At 37.3% G+C, this 21,430-nt stretch overlaps 1 protein-coding gene across 2 annotated transcripts in view; it reads left to right on the top strand.

The window, feature by feature from the left end:
• The window catches only part of LOC126272968 (2',5'-phosphodiesterase 12-like), a 173,997-nt gene extending 167,202 nt beyond the window's left edge, over positions 1-6,795 (top strand). Inside the window, exon 8 of one of the 2 annotated variants that reach the window (XR_007549289.1) lies at positions 5,882-6,795. The gene's annotated coding sequence lies outside the window, so the exon portion shown is untranslated. The remainder of the gene's footprint in view (positions 1-5,881) is intronic. The other variant, XM_049976299.1, reaches the window with a different exon arrangement.
• The last annotated feature ends 14,635 nt before the right edge of the window (positions 6,796-21,430 follow it).

The raw sequence follows: 21,430 nt of genomic DNA on the forward strand, positions 1-21,430 counted from the left end.
ACATGCTTATATTCAGCATATATCGTACCCCTGGTTACTCAAATCTCCTGCAATTTTCTGGTCAAACTTGAAAATTTACTCCACCAACTCAAAACTGAAAAGCTATGTAAAAAAAATGGTTGTTTGAGCTGATTTTAATATAGATGTGAGAAAAATTGACAAATTTGCCTGTAAGATGAAGGAGCTCATGTCCACACTTAGTTTTATTCTAAATTTTGTAGAACTGAAAAGGGTAAATACTTCGTCGGTATCTTGCATAGATAGCATTGCTAGTAGCTTAACAACACATGTGAAACAACACGTGTCATATATTAGCTATTATGGAGACACTGTTTGGCATTCCGCATCGGCATGACTACCACCAAATTATCAATTAGGATGAATGGGCATAGGCAGGGGGTGTATACTGGCAGCTCGTGATATCCTGTTGCAGAGCACACTCTACAACATGACATTCGTGACCTCAGCACTTATTTCATGACAAGCACCATCTGGACTCTTCCCCCAGGCATCAGTTTCTCAAAACTCCACAGGTGGGAACTTGCTCCCCAACAAGTCCTAGGTTCTCGCAACCCACCTGATCTTAATTTACTTTAATTTCTTCTGTCTTTTCCTCACTGTAACTACTCTTTGCTTCACTCCGTTTTAGTTTTCTACATCTTTCATTGTCTTTCTTGTCTATTTTTCACCATCCTCTTCCCCTCTGTTACATACAATGCACTTTTCACTCTTATTAACTTATTCATGATGTTTAAACCGTAATCTCTGTCTGCATATTACCCTGTTTTCCACCTTGAACATTAGAACAGCAGAAGGAGTAAAAATGACCCCTGTCATACATTTTTTGTTCATTGTCCTATCCAATTTATTTACTTCTTTAATGAAATTATATGACTTTTTCTCATTTTTTCTCCTCTTTCTGAAGATATTTTAGTATTTACAATATATTTTAATTTTCATCGCCATTTTATTCAGTATACCTGCAACGGTGGAAGGGCTCAATTTGACCCCACTGTAATTTCTCTTCTGAATATAAGTAAATTATCCAACAATACAGTGGCAACAGTGAGTAATAATGCAGAGCAGTTGCTCATCATTGTTGCAAGTTGGCTTGTGCACATTCTAGTCCACCACAGCTTATGTTGTGTCCCTTGGGCAGTCTCTGTCTGTGAGACACGTTTTCGAAAACATATCACTACCATGGACTTTCTGATAAAGAAGTGTTACATCTCTTAGAGAATTCCAAAGTTGAATTGGAAATTGATGACACTGATGAAGATGATGTACCTGAAACAAGTGCAGATGAAGACACTGTGAATGAGGGACGGTTAGTGGAAGAGGATTCTGTTGCTTCTATTTGTCAAATCATCACCTATTTCACCACAGCAGGTACAGTTGGAAGTGCCTACAATGATGATTGCAAGGTATGAAACCATGTGGGAGATTGGAAATTATTCATCTTCTGGAAGGCAATCAGCTGTGAATTTTCTGAAGGAGAGAGGAGGTCCCATGGCTTATGCTTGCCAACGAGTAGACAGCTCTGTCATCAATGCCTTCCGTCTTATTTTTGATGAAGCAATGCTACATCTCTTGAAGAAATGCATAGAAACAAATACTCAAAAAGTACAAAAAAATTACAACTGGACTGTGTCACTTGAGGAACTGGAGCAGCTGATAGCCATAACGTATGTTTGGGGCGTATTGTGCACTAAAGGTATGTCTGTGGATGATCTATGGTCACACTCGTAGGGGCCTGCTTTCATCAAGGACAGATTTCAGGAGCTTCTCAGATTTCTTCAGTCTGATGAAAAATCAAACCATGCTGAACACCTGGCAGCCAAAAAATTTGCTCTTTTATCAGAAATTTGGGGAAAGTTAATTGAAAACAGTATTCGCACTTACCGCCTTGGAGAAAATATAACCATTGATGAGCAACTGTTACCAAGCAGTGGAAGATGCAGGTTTACTCAATTCATGTCCAACAAACCAGACAAATATGATCTCAAATTCTGGTTGACTGTTGATGTAACGATGAATTATATATGTAATGCTTTCCCATACCTCGGCTAAGAGGACACGTATAGAAAGAAACACCCACTTGGAGAATACGTCATTCTGCGTCTCATGGAACCATTTGTAAATCAAGGAAGAAATGTGACCATAGACAGCTTCTTTACATCTCATCAACTTGCTAAAAAACTCAAAGAAAAGAAAACTTGATTAGTTGGTGCAATGAACACCGTGAAATCCCCAATGAAATAGGGAAGCGAAATGCTGAAGTACACTTCACCACAATACCGCACAATAGTGGCAACAACGACTGCACCTTGACTGTATAGCAAGGGAAGAAGAATAAAAATGTCATTCTTCTGAGTATACTGCATGCCGAAGTAGCAGTAAGCAAGGAAGGAAAGAAAAAATATGAAACCATAATGTTCTACAGTGCAACAAAGTATGGGTGGACGTGGTTGATCAAATTACCTGTAAACATACTACGTAGGTTGCATGTAGGAGATGGCCAATGCATGTCTTCTACAACATACTGGACGTGGTGGCAATAAATGCATGGGTCATCTATGACATAGTAACAAACAAGAAAATGGAAAGGAAGAAGTTCATACACCAACTGGCAAATGTACTCAATGGAATGAAATAGCAAGAACATCAGGCAAAGGAAGAGGATATGGGACTGAAATCACTTAAAAAGTGGAGGAAGTGCCAAATCAGCCTCTGCAAAGGCAACAAGACTAGCAAAAACTGTGTAAAGTGTCACAAAGCCATGTGTGGAAAGTGTGCGCATTAAATGGAAATCACATGTGCCAAGTGCGTCATTTGAGTGAAAAGTAACACAGAGCTGTTTGTAAAACACATGTGAGAGTAAAATGGACTGAATATACTAAATGTGTCTAGAAGGTGCATGAATAGTTAATAAATTGAAATCTATAGTTAAGAAACTTGTTAGCAGTAGCAACAATAAATGTGTATGATATATTGTTGTTCAAATAAATTAGTAATTATTATTTATAATTGTGAAGAATTGTTGTGATTACTAGAAATAAAGTATAGATTAACAAACACTAGAAAAATTACTTGTTGAAGTCAAATATGAAAATATTTTATGTGGGGTCAAAAAGACCCCTTTCCGCCATTTTGGGAATGTCAGAAACTCCGCCGTTCTAGCGTTAAGTTCTCAGGTTTTCAAATCTCATCCAATGCAGACCCCCTGCAAACTGTCTTTCCTTCTCATCCTGCATGGTAAGCCTCCCCAACCCGGGGTTCTGGGTGACTCACAAAATCTACCCCTTTTCCTAGAACTCTACAGTCCTTTTCCTTCACCCTTTTTACTTCCTCTTCAGCCCTTCTGGCTCTGAAAGCTTGCCAATTACAACAGTCTTTTATGTGTATTCCCTGCCGCTGCTTGGTGAGTAGATTTTATCATCTATCCAATTAAATAAATACTAGTTCTTTCCCATCTTGCATACTAATGTAGTTCCCATTGCAATTTTTGTAGTGCAATGTCAGATTTTGCTATAACAATGAAGATTTTACCATATGGTTCACAAGGAAATTGAATATTCAGAAAATATGCCAGTTGCATTGTAACCACAGATCATCCTCTATTATTCCACTGCTTGCTGAAAACTATCCTGACTGTATAACAATTAATAACAAATTCTTCATTCCTTATCCCCCATATTCAGTGTAGATTGATGCATAACCCAATAAGATATACAGAAACAATGAAAAACACTATATGTTGTCTAAGCCTGCATGAAAATTCATTTTATATTGACCATTATGGATGTGTTTAAATACTATAGGTGTGATTACATTAAAGATAATTCTGGATGAAAGTGCAGCCAATCAACATTTGGTTGGTTCTTGACTCTGCTCCATCATCACAAGCTTTTGTAAATCATATTTCTGTAACACCATTATGTGTGGTGTAAGCTCAAAGTCCACATTACAGTTTTATGTTTCGATATCACTGTTTTATGTCAACAACTGAAAAGGGAGCAACACACTTATTGATGTGTTTTATTATGTTACTGAACATAAAACATAAATAATAAGAAGATAAGAGTCACTGCTTGACAGGCTGAATGTGTTTTGGTACAGCTGACTTTTCAAGGGATAATGGCTCCAGGATACCACACATTAACTGGTAACTGACATGCAGAGATTTGAAACTAGTTACTGTATAAACAGTTATTTCAATCAACGAAAAACATGAGGGGTTATTAAATCTTCAAGAATAATCTTTAATGGAAATGTCATTAACTTTTTAGATTGTAAAAAACCTACATATAATTTTAATAGTATTTAAATTTGCCTTGCATGATGGCTACCAACCAATCAAAACTATTAAGTGTATAATTTTTCCAAGACTTGGCAACAGTATTGATAAATAATAACTGCCAGGAATAAAAAAGAAATTACAGCAGCCCAAAAGAATGGTCCAAATAAATCCAGACTTGGAGAATGCATAGAACTGTATATCAGAAATAATTGATTATGCAACAGACATATGCTATACATGTAGATCCTTCTCTTATGTGGCTAGACATCAGTGTTTCACTAAATCCAGGTAGTGAAGCATAAGTGCCAGAATACCTTTCTGAAGTAAGAAGCATGATTTCTACAAGTGAATGGATTTGATTGAGACAAAATGACCAGTCTCCTTAAAATGTGTTTTGATATTGTTATATCTTGACTTTATCATCCTGTACATAATGGATTTATGGCATTATCCACTGTTGTCTCAATGCTGGAGCTTGTGGCTGAACATCTCATGCATTCTTTTGTCAGCTTCAGTTGTACAGAAGACTATTGTGGGAAAACATCATTGCCTAACTGAATTAAAAAAAGTACTGTTTGTAGATAAGCTCCCCTTGTAATGCCCTACAATGAAGGTTGCATAAGCATTGGATACTACATTGGTGACCACAACCTGCAGGCTGGCCTTGTTGTGTAGGGTGATAGATGTTAGATATGACAATTTTGGGTGTCACTGACTACTACATGTCATCTCAGTTCCTACATATTCTACATATCAAGAGCAACCTAAAGAGTTCGGTAATTTTATTGCCCAAGGTACTTCCTCTACTTCATCAACTTCATATGCCATATTCCAACAGGGTAACATCCAGCCAGTGTGTAGTGAGGAAAACATAAATATTTTTCAAAGTATGATGGTCCCGTTGCCTTTCCTAGACTGCTAGTTTGCCTCATGTGTCACCAATTGAATATCATACCTCAGACATAGTTTGCCAGGAACACCTTTTTTGGCCACTGTCATCCAGCAACTAGTGCTGATGCTTTGTGGAAACATTCATAAACTGTGTTGATGGAAGTTACTGAAGAATGTACCAAGACAACCTGTAATACAATGACATGATGTGGGGAGACTAAGTTTAGCATATGGGATCTTCTCACTATTCTAATCTGTCAGTGTCAGATATTGTGTGCAGTTCTGTAATCATGAGTATAGTTTAGTGTTCTGAATATGTGGTATAAAATCTATCAAAAAATCATGTGCATCCTTCTTTTCATAACTGTTGGTGTATTACTGTAATTGAAAGAACTAGACAGAAAATAAATGATGATTTTAGTGGACAAACTGCCACTTATTTTGAAGATGAAGTGATGTCCAGCAGACTCACAGATAAAAATTAGCTCATAATTACTGGCCTTTTGAATTTTTGTATTTGTTGTGCCTAGCAGGACGAAGAGGGATGTTCATTTTTCCATACTTCCTTTATTCATTCTTAACATTTTGTGTCTGCCATACAAAAACACCATTTAGTGATAATTTAGTTAATTTGTTTGCACTCACCTCTGTAGAGAATTAAGAGATTTATATGATGTTTCTTTTTGGCAGCTGGTGGTAGTTCCACCTTCAGAATTTTGATCCAAAGACCGATCAACAACAATAAAGCTCACTTTTTGTACCTGTATCAACAAAACCAAAGGAACACTCAATATTAAGATAATTTTTGCAATTTAATTAATAAAAATCATCTGTTGTTCTTACTATGTATTTTGGTTGCAAATGAAAATTTATTTTATTTTATATTATTTTTAAGATATAATGTGTAGTGCTTTCATTGTACTAGAGAATCATATTAACAGGCAGTTGCCAAATACCTGGCTGGTATGATACTGAGGTAGATGAATGTTAGATTAGAAAGGTTGTTCACATTGTTTTGATAAAGAAAAGTATCTCCCATAAATACTAGCATTCCCTAAAGATATGCAACAGACACAAACATGAACAAAATGTGAAACAAACAGAAGTTTCATCCGACAAAGAATTGGAGAGAACAGTTCTGTTCAAGAAGATGAAAAGTAACCCAGTATAAGAGAGAAATTTATCCTTAATTTACTATTTTGGGTATTACTAACATTTAATATTTGATATTTCCTTTGTTGTGAAAAGGTTCACACTCACTGTACAGATAAGAGTGATTTTATACCATTGTCTTTCCTGCTGGATGCAGAAATATTTGCAAAAACTAACAATTTAATCACATTTCGGTCATTTGTGTCTGCTGTACACCAGGTTTTTAATTTTTAAACTTAGTAATAATCGGATTGTTTTAGTTCTGTTTACTTTTTTATTGGCTCCATTTTTATCTTATAACAACTTTAAAATTGTGTATTTGTAAAACCATGGTGTCTAAAGTCAGACCAAACAAGCTGTATTTTAAATAAATTTTATTTCAGTCAGTAGATAATTGCCTTTATTTTTTATTTTGTGTTGGAACTACTTATTTCTGAGATAACAAATAATATATTGAACATGATGAACTTGGATATTTATTTAATGCACAGTTATACACACAACATACTGGTGAGAATGGATACATACAATAACAATACAAAGATACTGAACTGCAAAGAAAATGCACAGAGCAAAAAGTTGTGACAACCAAAGAAAATAAATCACTGAGATTCTAACATAAATATAACAAATAAATTTGTCCTCCTTTCACACATTTTCAACATATTGTTTTATTTTTCATCTAAAGACTGCAGGCTCCTATTGGCAGTTTGAAGATGAGTGACAACTCTTTTTCAAGTAATTGAATAAATAACAGGAGCAATTGCTTGCTTCAAATAATTATTTATCACTGAATAAAAATTATCAGAGGTTATTTTCATACTTTTTCCTCACAAAAACAATGCAGTCACATATACTTTAGTCCAGTATTTTAATGTACACGCTGTAAGCAATGTCTGCCTCTGTCCCTCTCCATAGCACAGTGGTCAGTGTGTGTGGCTGCTGTGCAAAAAAAACCCAGGTTTGATTCCTGGAGGTGGTAGGAATTTTTCCTTGGGGAGAAGGCTGGAATGGTTTGTACTCAGCCTCGTGATGCCAACTGAGAAGTTACTTGAAAGAGCATAACAGTTCCACGGTCTAGAAAGTCTACAATGGCTGGAAGAGTGGTTTGCTGACCCCAGGCCCCTCCATACTGCATCAAATGGTGATGCTGATAGATGATGACACAGCAGGTAGTCAGTTCCAAATAGCCGGTTGGGGCCTGAATGCAGAGCTTTGTTATCGATAGGGGTAAGATGTTGCAAATCATACCCCTAACATATTGCTGGTTATTTGGAATGTTCAGAGTGGGCAGCACCTCTTTTTGGGAGGGGCATTGTTTTGCTGTTACATTCAGCAATGCGCAAGTGCTTCCAGTCAGGTGCCAGAACGTGAGGGGAGAATCATCATTTGGGTTTAGTGTGGAAAGGTTGCATGTAGTTGTGTAGCACTTAAGTTATTGTAATGGTTTGTTGAGGTGACAAATTATGAGTTTGGAAGTACTATATCAATTGGTGGGGTAATAGTGAATAATGATTCAGTTTATTTGTAGAAGGTGTGCATAATTATCTATGAAATCAGTGAATGATTAACAGAAGCATGTTAGGGTCTAGGCTTTGCTAGGAAGTGGGTTACTTGCTAAAAGACAGTAAATGAAGTGAAATGATCTTTACTGTTATACTTTCAAAGCAACATTTTTCCACCTAAAATTTTGAGGAACATTATGTTTATAAAGTAAAGAGACACACTTTCATGTTAGGCAACATACTGAAATTTATTATGCAATAAAGTGTATTCTTTCTGTTAATCATCCCCCAGCCATGTCCAGTCTCTGTAAGTTACTATAAAAGGAGGTAAGCAGGAGGTTACAGTTGGTTTACCATGAAAGGATTGCATTTTGGTGAAGAAGAGTCAAAACTGTGACATTTGAAATGTAGTAATGAAGAACAGTTGTGAACAATAGTGTGACAAGTCCATGTGCAGAGAGGTTAAAAAAGTGGGCCTTCACCCAAAAAGTAAGTCTTGTGTGAGAAGGTAATAGACAGAATCATAGATTACAGCAGTTTGAGACAATCAACACTACAACACACATGCAGTTACGCAGTTTCAGCACACCATCATTGCGTGCAAGCCAACAGTTGCAGAAAGTGCCAATTGCACTGTAAGACATTAACACAATGCCTCATAATTTCTCAGTCAACTAATCCTCTAACTTTAAAGTAATTTCTAGTGTATGTATGAACTGTTTTAAATACATCAATGTTCTTCACTTGAAAACTCTAATATAATTATGGAGAAACTATTGGAAAATAATATTGTAAAAACTTTGTTGTATAAATGCTGGCAAAGTCAGGTAAGTTCATATTATATAGCATCCAAAGATCTTTATCAAAGTTGACTATAATGTTATTGGACATGAGTGCAAGCAGAGTCAGTAGCATAGAGTACATTGCTAGTTCTCTGTGGAGACAAATGGACACAAAGTGGTGGTGCTCACATGTGTAATGGAGAGTGTTTTCAAAATGGTGTTTTAAGCAAGGAAATGCATTGTAAATGGTCAGTCGAGTACATATGCGTGCACAGAACAAAATGCATAACAAGAATTGGTAACTGAAGAAGAATACTTTGTGGCCAAAATGATTAAAAGTTGCATGTTGTTATAGAGGAACGTATTGTCAGTAATGCTCATTATAAAATGTATTATGTCACACCATATGCAACTGACCACATTTTAAGATGAAGCCAGTTATCTTTTTAGTTATGTACACGGATTATCAGCGTAGTAGTTCCAGTACTTTGGACATACAGTGTTTTTCAGTTGAACTATAAATATTGAGAGTGCTACTGATTATTCCAGTTCATTAACCTTGAGTAGAGTCCTAACTTTTATTACCAAGACAATCATAAATGAAAGTTATACAATTATTTCAGTGGAAGAAAATTAATTACATTTACAGTTAACTTGAGTCAAGTACTTCATGAAACTAGATATATATATTAAAAACAAAGATTCCAAGACTTACCAAGCGGGAAAGCGCCGGCAGACAGGCACATGAACAAAACACACACACAGAATTACGAGCTTTCGCAACTGGCGGTAGTTAAAGTTCTTTGTACATTGTAATGCTCCTACTGCATGCAGTCAGTATAAAGTAAAAGTAATTTTAAATAGTGGCAAAGTAAAGTGAATACTCAGCTTTGACTAAAGTAACTTTTACAATAATTTTGTGTGTTTACAATTATTTCATTTGTTTATGACTTTCATAACATTGGCATTGCAAAGGTGTTTGTTGTTTGCTAATCAAACTATTAAAAACTTTTCTGAAGTTCCTCTTGTTACAAAACAATTATTAGTTGTGGATATTTGCTTCGCGAAACTGGATGGCAGACAGCATTACAGTGACATCTGTTAGTACATCTCATGTGATATGTTGCTGTATATATTCGTTATTAGGCTTCATTAATTGCAAGTAATTTCAGTGCTTTCCTAATTAACTTAAAATAATTTTGTTATGCATTTCTTTCGCATTCAGACTTGTGTCTGTAAATTTTTGTCCCACTTTAGCCTTCCCACGTTTGTAATTATTACATGATTTCAGTTTCAGTGTAGTCATTAACAAACAGCACCTTCACTCCCTTATGCACCGGGAGCCTTTATAAACCATTCTGCAATCCAAATTTCATGCTATTACAATTACCTACTCAAAATATAACTAGCTACTGTGATTTATTTAACTTCTTACAAAATTTCCTTTTTGATCATTGTTGTATGTGAGAAGTATCTGTGCAATTGCCATTTGGTACACACCTGGAAAGTGGCAAGTTACGTATTTAACTTCTTATGTTTTCTTAGTAGTGTATTTCTTAAAGTTTGCATATGGTTTTTTTTATGTTTTTTTTTATGTGTAATCTTGCATTTTTGTAACTGTAAAGTGTTGTCAGGCAATCTGTAACTCAGTTTTCATTTCTGTTGAACAGCCAGCTTCACAGCTCAAGGCAGTAGCCTCCATTGGCGACGCATCAGGAGGTTAGCAGGTTACATATCTATGTTTCCACTCTTATAGTCAGTTCTTAATACCGGAATAGGTAGCACGTGTGCATACTGTGAGTGTCGCCTTCAGGCTGCTACCCCCAAATGTAGTGGTGGCAGAGAATCTGGTGTATTGCATGAGGCACCTCAGTTGTCACCTTTTCGCCCACAGACTCTGCTGCCAAGGCAGCTCCTGGTGTACCAAGAGGCAGATCTGCCCTCACAGGAGGATGAATGGTGGGTGATAATGTGTTCACATTGCTGGAGGCATAGGGCCAACATGGAGGCTGGCCATCTGGCCTTGCCCATTCACCCTGTAAGTGGGCAGGTGGCCAATCCTTCAACAGGGCCTGCAGCTGTGGAATGTGCAGGATGCATTCGTCTGCAAGTTGTGGCTCTTTTCATCAGCGACACCTGTCGCTTGGGATCTGAGGCCATCCTCAGTTCATACAGGTAGCTGACAGATGTTGTAAAGGCTGCTGGCCTTGTGCACTTGGTGCAAGCAGAGCTTGCAAAGTCAATTGGGCTCCTTTGGTTTGGAGCCGTGTGGACTCTGTGATGATCTTGGCAGCAAATTTCTGGACATGTGTCATCAAGTGGGAATTGTAACTCTCCTTCATAAGTCAGGGGTGCACTTTACAAAGGAAGCAGCTACTTGGATAGCAGAGTACTTGTGGAGTGCACATGGTGATTTTTTAGGGTAGGTGGAAGGTTGAGGTTCTCTGATGATCACTTGCCATACAACTTGCACATAATGAAATCAGACCACATTTGGAATAGAGACACTTCAACTATCAAAATTTTATCAGTGAATTGTCAAACTATTCATAACAAAGTTTCCAAATTTACTGCCTTCCAGGAAACTTCTTACCCTCCGATTATTCTTGAGACCGAGAGGTGGCTGAAACCTGAAGTAGGAAGCTCTGAGATATTTCGAACGGGAATCACTAGAGGGAAGGCAACATTATTTTCAAGGAGCAGTGTTGAGGAAATTTAGAGAATCATCATTTGAGACTGACTGCAGAATGATTCTACTGCTGACAGTGTACATTTTGCGTAGGGACCATGAAGATAAAGTTAGAAAGATTTGGGCTCATACAAAGGCATATAGACAGTCGCTTTTCCTTCACTATTTGTGAGTGGAACAGAGAAGAAATGACTAGTAGTAGTGGTATGGAGTAGCCTCCACTATGCAGAGATTAGATTAGATTAGTACTTGTTCCATAGGTCATGAATATGAAACTTCGTAATGATGTGGGTGTGATGGCTTGCGGAGTATGTTTTTAGATGTAGATGTAGAGGTTTTAACTGGCTGAATTCTTTCTATTAACATTATTCTTCAGAATCAATGCCTTTTCCTGTTAAATAAGGAATGTTAGGTACATGGATCATTAAATCACATATTACCAAAGAATGTAGTCTTGTTATAGCACATAGTTTGACTTTGCTGCCGTAGTTGAAACTTTCCGATCATCTGGTGTGTGAAAATAGTCTGTGTAGAGGAAGATGGTCTTGTGTTTTGTACTTTTGATTTTCAGTCATAAAAAAGTCATCGGTAAAAGATCAAAATCACTAGATAATGTTGTGGGAGTTCCGCTCTGTGAAGAGGGGGAATATGATGGTGTAGGATTCAGAGATTCTGTTTATGAGGATGTGAGTAAGGAAGAATCAAAAGACGTGGAATTACAACTTTCATGCAGTAACAGTAGGTCATGTCAACTAAGAGAATATGCAAAAAAAGAAATGCCTGAAGCAGAGTTTAGAATATGCTACCTCAATATTCAGGGCATGGCAGATAAAAACTTAATTGTCAACGAATTTTCAAATGAAAATGCGATAGATATTCTATGTTTAAGTGAACATTGGTGTAAAGAGGATGAGCTTGGGTACAAAGTATTGGATGACTACACACTACTTAGTTACTATTGCAGAAAACAGCACTTACATGGTGGGGTAGCAATATATGCAAAAACACCTCTTGTACCAAACTGTGGCAAGATAGATCTCAATACCCTTTGTGATGAAATGCATTTTGAAATATCAGGTCTAGTAATTGAGAGCCTTAAGCTAATGGTAGTAGTAGTGTACAGACCACCTAGTGGAGAGTTTCTGGAGAAACTTGAACTCTTAATGTACATATGTATACCGAAATGGAAAAAATACAATGTTGTCATTGGAGGGGATATCAATTCAAGTTTTGATGTCCTGCAGGACAGAAAAACTGTGACAGAGCTAAAAAATGTGCTTCGACAATTTAACCTGTACTATTTTTACTGCAAACCTACCAGAGGCTCATCCTGTCTAGACAATATATTTACAATTATTAAGAGAACTTGTATGTCAACTGATGTAATTAGTTTCCCTTTCTTAGACCATGATGCAGTATATCTTAGTCTTAATAATGTAACTTCAGACTGCACCAAACCAGAATCTAAAACTGTGATTACGAGACCAGTGAGCAGAGAGAGGATGGATAGGTTTAGACATGCTCTCACTTATTTCAGTTGGGACACATGTTTTATTAGGCTTCAACACTGTTCAGCTGATATTGTATTCACAAAGTTTTTTCCGTCTTTTTAAATGTATTTGAAAATAACATCCCTCTGAAAAAATGTACAGTGAATATTAGTAGTAATTACAAGAAAAGGAAAACGAAGGAATGGTATACTCCACAGTTAGGGCAACTGAAAATTACTGTTATGCTGTATTCTAGTCTGTACAAAACCAGTAAATCAGAACTGTATAAAGACCTGTGTGCTAAAGCTAAATGCAAGTATAGGAAGACAATAAATGAAACAAAGAAACTGCATAACATAGTAAACATTGAAAAATCTAACAATAAATGCAAGAAGGCCTAGAGTGTAATAAACTCCATTGCACACACTAAACACAAAGAGGAATTTGCCATTACCCCAGAAGAATTTAATAAATATTGCATTCAGTCCATTGAAGAAATTGGTAGTTCAATAATCAAACCACCTGAAAATGCACTTAGTATTATGGACAGCTGCTTTGAAAAGCTTCCTCCAAGCACCTTCACTTTCACAGAAGTGAGCCCAAATAATATCCTAAAAATAGTGAAAAATTTCAAAGCTTCAATTAGTGTTGATTACTGTGATATGTCATGTAATTTTTTGAAAGATGTTATTGATTGTGTGATTTATCCTTTAACCTTTTGTGTTAACAAATGCCTAGTTGAAAGTAAGTTCCCCAACATACTAAAAATTTTTAGAGTTGTGCCCATATACAAAAAAGGGGAAAAGAACTGTCCCGCTAGTTACAGACCTATATCCATCTCCCGAGTTTTTTCAAAAATTTTAGAAACGATTATGTATGAGCAAGTTAGTGCCTGCTTGGGTAAACTAAATATAATTAGTGATAAACAGTTTGGATTTTGGAAAGGTAAATCCACAACGGATGCAATGGACTCTCTTGTAAAATTAGTCCTAGATGTGTTCGAGGCTATGGACTATGCCCAGGCTACATTTTGTGACCTGAGCAGAGCCTTTGATTGTGTAGAGCATGACACTGTGCTGAATAAGCTAGTTTACTATGGTTTCAATGACAACAGTATAAATATGTTCATGTCTTTTCTAGAGAACCGTCAACAAGTTGTGTGCATTGGTAGGGAGAAATCAAATTTGGTTAATGTTAGGTATGGAGTGCCTCAATGGTCGGTGCTTGGACCTTTACTGTTTATACTAATGATTAATGACCTGCCCTTATTCATAAATTCTCATACAATATTGTATGCTGGTGACACAACTTTTCTACATAAAAGCTCTGATCTAGGTACACTGAAAACACTGACCGAAAATACCCTTGCTCAGTCCTCATTATGGTTCAAAGGTAATGGCTTCTTGCTAAATGAAAACAAAACCCAGACACTTTACTTTAGCCTCAAAGAGATTCCTAACTACCAGGAATTAGAAACTGTTAAATATTTAGCTGTTACTATTGACAATAAATTGACGTGGGAACCACACATTAAAAATATATTGGCTAGGCTCTCAAGACATGTTCCCAATGACTATGTAGAGCACCAGATTTTGCCTTCTTCCAAAGCATCATCTCTTATGGAATTTTACTGTGGGGTACAGAAGAAAGTAATAAGGATAATAACGGATCCTGATAAAACAGAACATGTAAACCTCTGTTTATTAAATTGCAGTGTCTTACAGTAGTAAACTTATTCATCTACAATGTTTTAACATACATTAGAAACAATGTGTCTAATTTTGTGTTGAGAAGTGATTACTACAGAAGAATACTGAAGATAAGGTGGATAGATCACGTAACTAATGAGGAGGTATTGAATAGGATTGGGGAGAAGAGAAGTTTGTGGCACAACTTGACTAGAAGAAGGGATCGGTTGGTAGGACATGTTTTGAGGCATCAAGGGATCACAAATTTAGCATTGGAGGGCAGTGTGGAAGGTAAAAATCGTAGAGGGAGACCGAGAGATGAGTACACTAAGCAGATTCAGAAGGATGGAGGTTGTAGTAGGTACTGGGAGATGAAGCAGCTTGCACAGGATAGAGTAGCATGGAGAGCTGCATCAAACCAGTCTCAGGACTGAAGACAACAACAACAACAAGTGATATTCATAGTCATAATACTAGAAACAGAACATCTGTAGAAGTACCATATCATAGATTATCAACATCGCATAACTCTTACGTAGTTCTTGGACTAAGGATGTTTAATAGACTAAGTGCTGACTTTAAAGAACTGCCTGTAAATATTTTTAAAGCTAAATTATACAAGCTACTAGTGAACAATCCGTTTTATACCATTGATGAATTCTTTGAAGATGAAAATACTGTATTCTAATGTGTACCTATTTTATGTAAACCAATTTACATCAATTTAGTAGTTTATGTAGAAATATGTGCTCTTGACTTTGTCTATTGCTGTAATCAGCTGAATGACAATAAAATTATTATTATTATTATTATTAATGAAACTGCATGTGACTAAACCCTGAATAACAATATAAAAATGGAAAGACGTAGAAGTGACTTCACTTAACAGTAAAACTGGGCACCAGCAGCCTTGAGGTACCAGTCAGTTGGGTATCATGGCACTGCTCACTGTGATAAAAGAAATCACAATAGAAAATCAAGAGAAAATTATGAAAGAATAAGAGGAAAGTCAAAAAGAAACCACAAGCAAGTTAAAGGAGGAGAGCTTAAAGAAGAATTAACTGTGCTAGAAATCAAATTGTTTAAAGAGAGTCCAGAGAAGTTAATTGCAAACCTCCAAGAAAAGGAAAAAATTGTAACTGTGGATCTCAGTCAGGAACAGGAAAAAGAAAAGAGAAAAGGTTAATGAGCTTGAAAGAACACAAAATACATGTTTAAGTAAGCTAGAATGAAGACATGGAACAGAATGCCAAAAAACTAGTACAGGTAGAAGTTCAGTGCAGGCATAAAAGACTGGGTGCTTGGATAGGGCAGGAGAGGGTGGCCTCATAAGGAAGGTGGCTTGGCATTACACACTGATATTCATTGCAGTATACAGAAGTGCTCATCATGTCAACAGATGTGTTGTCTTCAATTGCCTTAAAATAACGGTGCACAATGCAGTAACAGCTAAGTAGCATTGTGTCACTTTCAAAACTTAACATAAATATTATTCTCACAGATTCTATCAAAACAGGGAATAATTATTTTCCAAAACATGTGCATGAAAGATTTCTAAATCACCACCTTCCGTACAGTACCTTCATAACACTTGAATCAAATCTTACGTAATAAATACAAAGTTTTCAATAGGAAGCTTCGTAACACCTAAAGGCATCAATTCCAAGCAATCCATAGTATAATCCTAATCACTGTGTTGAGGCATCAGACAAGAGTCTTGAGACATGAGGCATGCAGTGTGCCCAGCTGGCGCAATTATCTCACAGTCTTTTTAACTTCGCAGTAGGAACCCATATGTAGATGGCAGAGTTTATTATCCATTGTAAAAAAAGAATACATGCTACAAAACCACAATTACCATCCCAAAGTCATCAAATATCTTCAGAGTAGAAGAGGAGCTAGCTTACAAGCAATGCACAAAGTATAAAGTACAATGTTTCATTCAAAATGTGACACGTCACAGAGTGAAAAGTTGCATGCTGCCAGGAACTGCCAGAAGGCATTTAGAGGCAAGTATCAACAATGACCAAGTGTGTGATAAAAGAGGTAGCAGGCTGTGATGGACAGACATTTTATGATGATGGCCAGGAAGGTGAACTTACTGTTGTAAGACACAGATTCCATTGGAAGAGAAGAAAAAGGACCGGTAGACACCACAAGGCCCGGAAAGGAAGTGGCTAATATGTGACACATTGCCATGTTACTGGCTTGCCACAAGATGGCAGGTTTGTGCCAGGTCAGGCATTCTACATCGCTCATTTTTTCTACTGGTAACTTGCTACGTAAGGCAGTGAGAATGTGCTTCCACAATATTACAACAAAAGAAAAAGGGTTTGTTCACCAACAGTAACACCAATGTAAGTGCACTTCATAATCACAGTAATCATCTCTGCGTTATGTCGTCATCTACTTTCATCATTCTTATCTCATTGATTGGTGTACCTTCTATATATCTCACTCGCACTCACCGTAGTTTAAAGTTTAGAGCCACTTCCTGTGCAACTAGACGGTTTCAATAACATGCAAATATGCTGTAGCAGTAAAGAAGGAGAATCAAGCTATAAACCCCCATATCTCTTCAACAGGGCACCTACGAGGCAAATACTACTTCCGTCAGGAGCATGGTCAGGAGTCGATATGAAAGATAAAAAGGAGATAGGATGGATCATGACATGAAAATGATGGAAGAAAATGCCATGACTGTCTCAGACACTCTATGGTTGCTAAACTCTATCTTGCCAACTGCAAGGTCCAGGATATTACTGGGGACTCTTTATCAGCTTTGGAATCCTCCACTGTGACAGTCAACATTCGTGTGACCAATCTCTTTACAGTGATTGTAACAGGGGGCATTACAGATGTCAGCTGCATGTCCTGGCTGTTTGCACCTCCCCCAGCTTAACTTATTTGTAGATATGTGGTATGGGTCATTACTGTCTGATCACATCAGAACAAATTGTTCTACTTCTTCGTGCAATATTGCTAAGAGGATGAGTTTGTGAAAGGAGGATGGTGTAGCTACCAATTTGAGGATTGATACTGCAAATAAAGAAGTCTACTACTACCCATGCTTCAGCTCCTTCTAAGCGTACTTCATTACATGTTGCACCCCTTTGTAAGTTGTCTGTTTGACAGGAAATCATTCTAATTCTGTTGGCAAATGCCACCAAATGCTTTATTACGTTAATAACTGACTCTGCTCTTATCTGAATACCACTCTGCTAAGCACTTCGCCCAAGTTTCGAATCTCTCTGCAGTCTTTAGCATATATACTGATTCCACGCACACATCTCCTGACAACTTCTATCGTGCTTTTAGGAAGATTGTCAAGATTTGTCTGTTTCTCTTAAGTGGGAATAGTTCTTGCTGTAACTACCAGATTTGTATGTGCACCGCTTCATAGTTTGCACATGAAGTTTGTGCTTTATTTGGCCACTAGAGGCCCCATGGCCAGCTAGTATGACAGCAGTTGCATACGCAGCCTGCAGCTGCACCCATTGTTGGAACTAGTGACTTCATAAAAGCAGAGCACAAGGCTCCACTGGCCCCTTGTGTGTTGACTGTACTTTGTCCGTCATTTGTTTATGCTTTTTCATGTATTAAATTTACAGTGTTCTTGGGTTAGAACAGTTTCATCCCTCATTAATAGCAACAAACCATTTCCATCCACTGCAGTTATTATATTGTATGGCATCTGTTCTGATGCAGAACAAACACATTCTCTGGGAACACAAGCAGGCCGTGAAGATTATGTTCTATTACAGACCAGGTTTAATTAAATGCTTTAATCTCTCTCTGTGCTGTACAAACTATTGTCTAATCAGCTCTGTACAGCTGGACAGTGCAATAGAGCACTGGAGGTGATTTTCACATTGTTAAGTCGTCTTTCATTGAATTTGATACTCCTCTTCATACTCATACAAGAAATGTGCCCTGTTTTAAGAACACTTCTTCATTTATCAAGGATTGTTGTTTATTTTTACAGTTAACAGAACTTATTGCTTGATCAAATATGGCAACTGTTTCATCTAAAGTACTAAATAACTACATTAAGATGAAATACCGTTTTAAGTCTATAATTATTACGTGAACAAACTGAAAACAGGAAAGTTTCTAATATAGATACGAATCTGCAAAGGAAGTCCTCATTCCTTCTGTAAATATGAAGCCTGTATAGCATTTATGACTTGACAGATTCTACATTCGCATTCTGAAGATGGAATGAGGCCAAGTTTGTGAATTAAAGATAACTGTTTAAAGCAGTTGATAGTGAAGTGCAGTATATTGCTTTTATTGCTTCTAACAATGCCTGCGGTCAGTACACATCCAACTCCTGTCAAAAAGCACCAAGGAAGTTGAAACTTCCTGGCAGATTAAAACTGTGTGCCGGACCGAGACTCGAAATCAGGACCTTTGCCTTTCGTGGGCAAGTGCTCTGCCATCTGAGCTACCCAAGCATGACTCATGCCCCATCCTCACAGCTTTACTTCCACCAGTACCTCGTCTCCTACTTTCCAAACTTCACAGAGTCCTGCTTGGGTAGCTCAGATGGCAGAGCACTTGCCCGCGAAAGGCAAAGGTCCCTAGTTCATCTCGTCTCGGTCCGGCACACAGTTTTAATCTGTCAGGAAGTTTCATACCAGCACGCACTCCACTGCAGAGCGAAAATCTCATACCAACAAAGTTGTCTAACCTAACATCAGTTACCAGACAGGTCGTCAGTGATGTTATGCCACCACTACAGTAATATTCGGATTTTAACTTAAGATGTTAGGTGGAGTGGTTTAAAGTTCTTGTCATGGCTCATTCTGCTTTCTTTCCTTCTTGCTGGCCAAATTCTAATGCTGAAATGTTTTTCATACTAATCGTTAAGGTAGTGTTGTCCATATGAAACAGGATTTAATGAGCTTGATCACATATTGTGCACACTAACTATTACTAAAAATGTATTTTTGTAAAATAATTTTATTTATGGGAGAGGTTCAAAATACTGCTTCAGTTGTAAATTTCTTTATTTTCACATGACCGGTTTTGGACTGTTACAAGCCCGTCTTCAGGTGTTGTAGCTGTGCTGTGGTCCCTGGGCGCCGCATGTACACTGTGCGGTGTGCTGCCTATGAGTGCAGAACAGGGAGACTCCATGGTACATGTGTTCATTATGCAGATGTCTGCTTGTTTGAAGTCATTTAGTGTCTGTGTAAATCATGCTGGTTGTCCTTTCAGCATTATAATTTTGTAATAATATATAATAAATATATAATATAGTAATAATTAAATTATTTATAATTGCCTCGTCAGTCTCACAACATCCATTCTAGCTACATGTCCAAAGAACAACATTCTTTTGTGCATGATTTTTTTTTCTCTACACATACATAGATATTTTTGTTGGTTGTGGCGTGTGCACATACTATTTCTGTTGTCCTTGGGGCCAAATAACTAGTCTCCTATGTATTTTCCTGATCTTTTTTTTCTATGCCACATTTCCACACTAGTTTTAGTGTCCAGCACCGTACAGAACCTCAGGACTCGCTATTGTATTATAATGTGTAATTTTGGTCCCATATTAATGCCTTCTTCTTGTACAGTCACCAGCAGCACACTCCCCCAGTGTGTGGTTTTTGTGCGTGTGTGTAGTGGTGGGGAGTGACTACGCAAAGCAATGCACTGAATGACAATATGTGTCAATCAAAGTAATAAAACTTTTTACTAGACCCAGTGACATTAATTTCCAGTTTGATGTAATGTAATGTTCATCTTATTTGCTCTTATTTCTACACTGCCCTTTCCAAGTTGGTTATTCTTAGCCACTCACATAAATATTTGAATGAGCTGACTTTCTTGATTTTTTTTTTTCCCTTAATGAGTAACTTCTGTGAACAATTTTTAATATTCGTTTTAAATCTGTCTTTGGGAAAGAAATTAGTAAACTAATTTTTCCTGCTTGCACAGTTAGGTTTTCTATTTGTATTTTAGCGTTTTCTGCTGTATCTGTTGTGAAGGAAATGTCATCTGCAAATTCCATGATGTTCACATAGTTGTTATCTTTGTGGTTTCCCAGTTTGATGCCTTTTGTGTCAGTTTTTCTCTACACTCTAATCACTTTCTCCAAAGCATAGGTTATAGTCCATCCTGTTGCCTGACTCCTGTTTTTACCTCAAAGTTTTTGGAGAATTCTTCACACAACCTGACTTCATATCTGCCCATGATCGTCGTTAGGGTTTGTAGTTTGTCGATCAAAGCCGAATTCTTTCATCATATTGATGAGGAATCTTCGGTCAGTGGTTGGTTGGTTGGTTGTTTTGGGGAAGGAGACCAGACAGCGAGGTCATCGGTCTCTTTGGATTAGGAAGGACGGGGAAGGAAGTTGGCCGTGCCCTTTGAAAGGAACCATCCCGGCATTTGCCTGGAGCGATTTAGGGAAATCATGGGAAACCTAAATCAGGATAGCCAGACGCGGGATTGAACAGTCGTCCTCCCGAATGCGATTCTGTCAGTGGAATCATACACTTTCTTGATATGTACAAATATAAGAGACTCTAGTTGCATACTATGTTCTCCATGGTCACCTGCTTTATAAAATCACTGGACTGGCTGGTAAGATCTGGATAGGCATGGTTCTTTTCATGTTAGCAGAATTCTTCTTCCTTGCATTGTCTTCAATGCTAGAGGCTGAAAGAGAGCTGGAATACTTCTCTGTTTGTATGTATTGACCAACACTATTTCTGTTTAAGCTTCTTTATACATTGAGTTAAGTCGTACCATCACTATTTAAATACAGATATCTTCTGTAATGAGATTACATTTTGACAAGTGCAACTGACTGAGAATGTATGACAATGACAATTTTAAAACTTCATTTGTTCTTCTTCTGCAGTGCCACTATTGTTCTTGTTATTGTGAGTGTTGTTCTTCCATGGTTGGAACACACCT

The sequence above is a fragment of the Schistocerca gregaria genome, chromosome 5 (genome assembly GCF_023897955.1).
Source record: "Schistocerca gregaria isolate iqSchGreg1 chromosome 5, iqSchGreg1.2, whole genome shotgun sequence".
In the NCBI taxonomy this organism is placed as follows: Eukaryota; Metazoa; Arthropoda; class Insecta; order Orthoptera; family Acrididae; genus Schistocerca; species Schistocerca gregaria.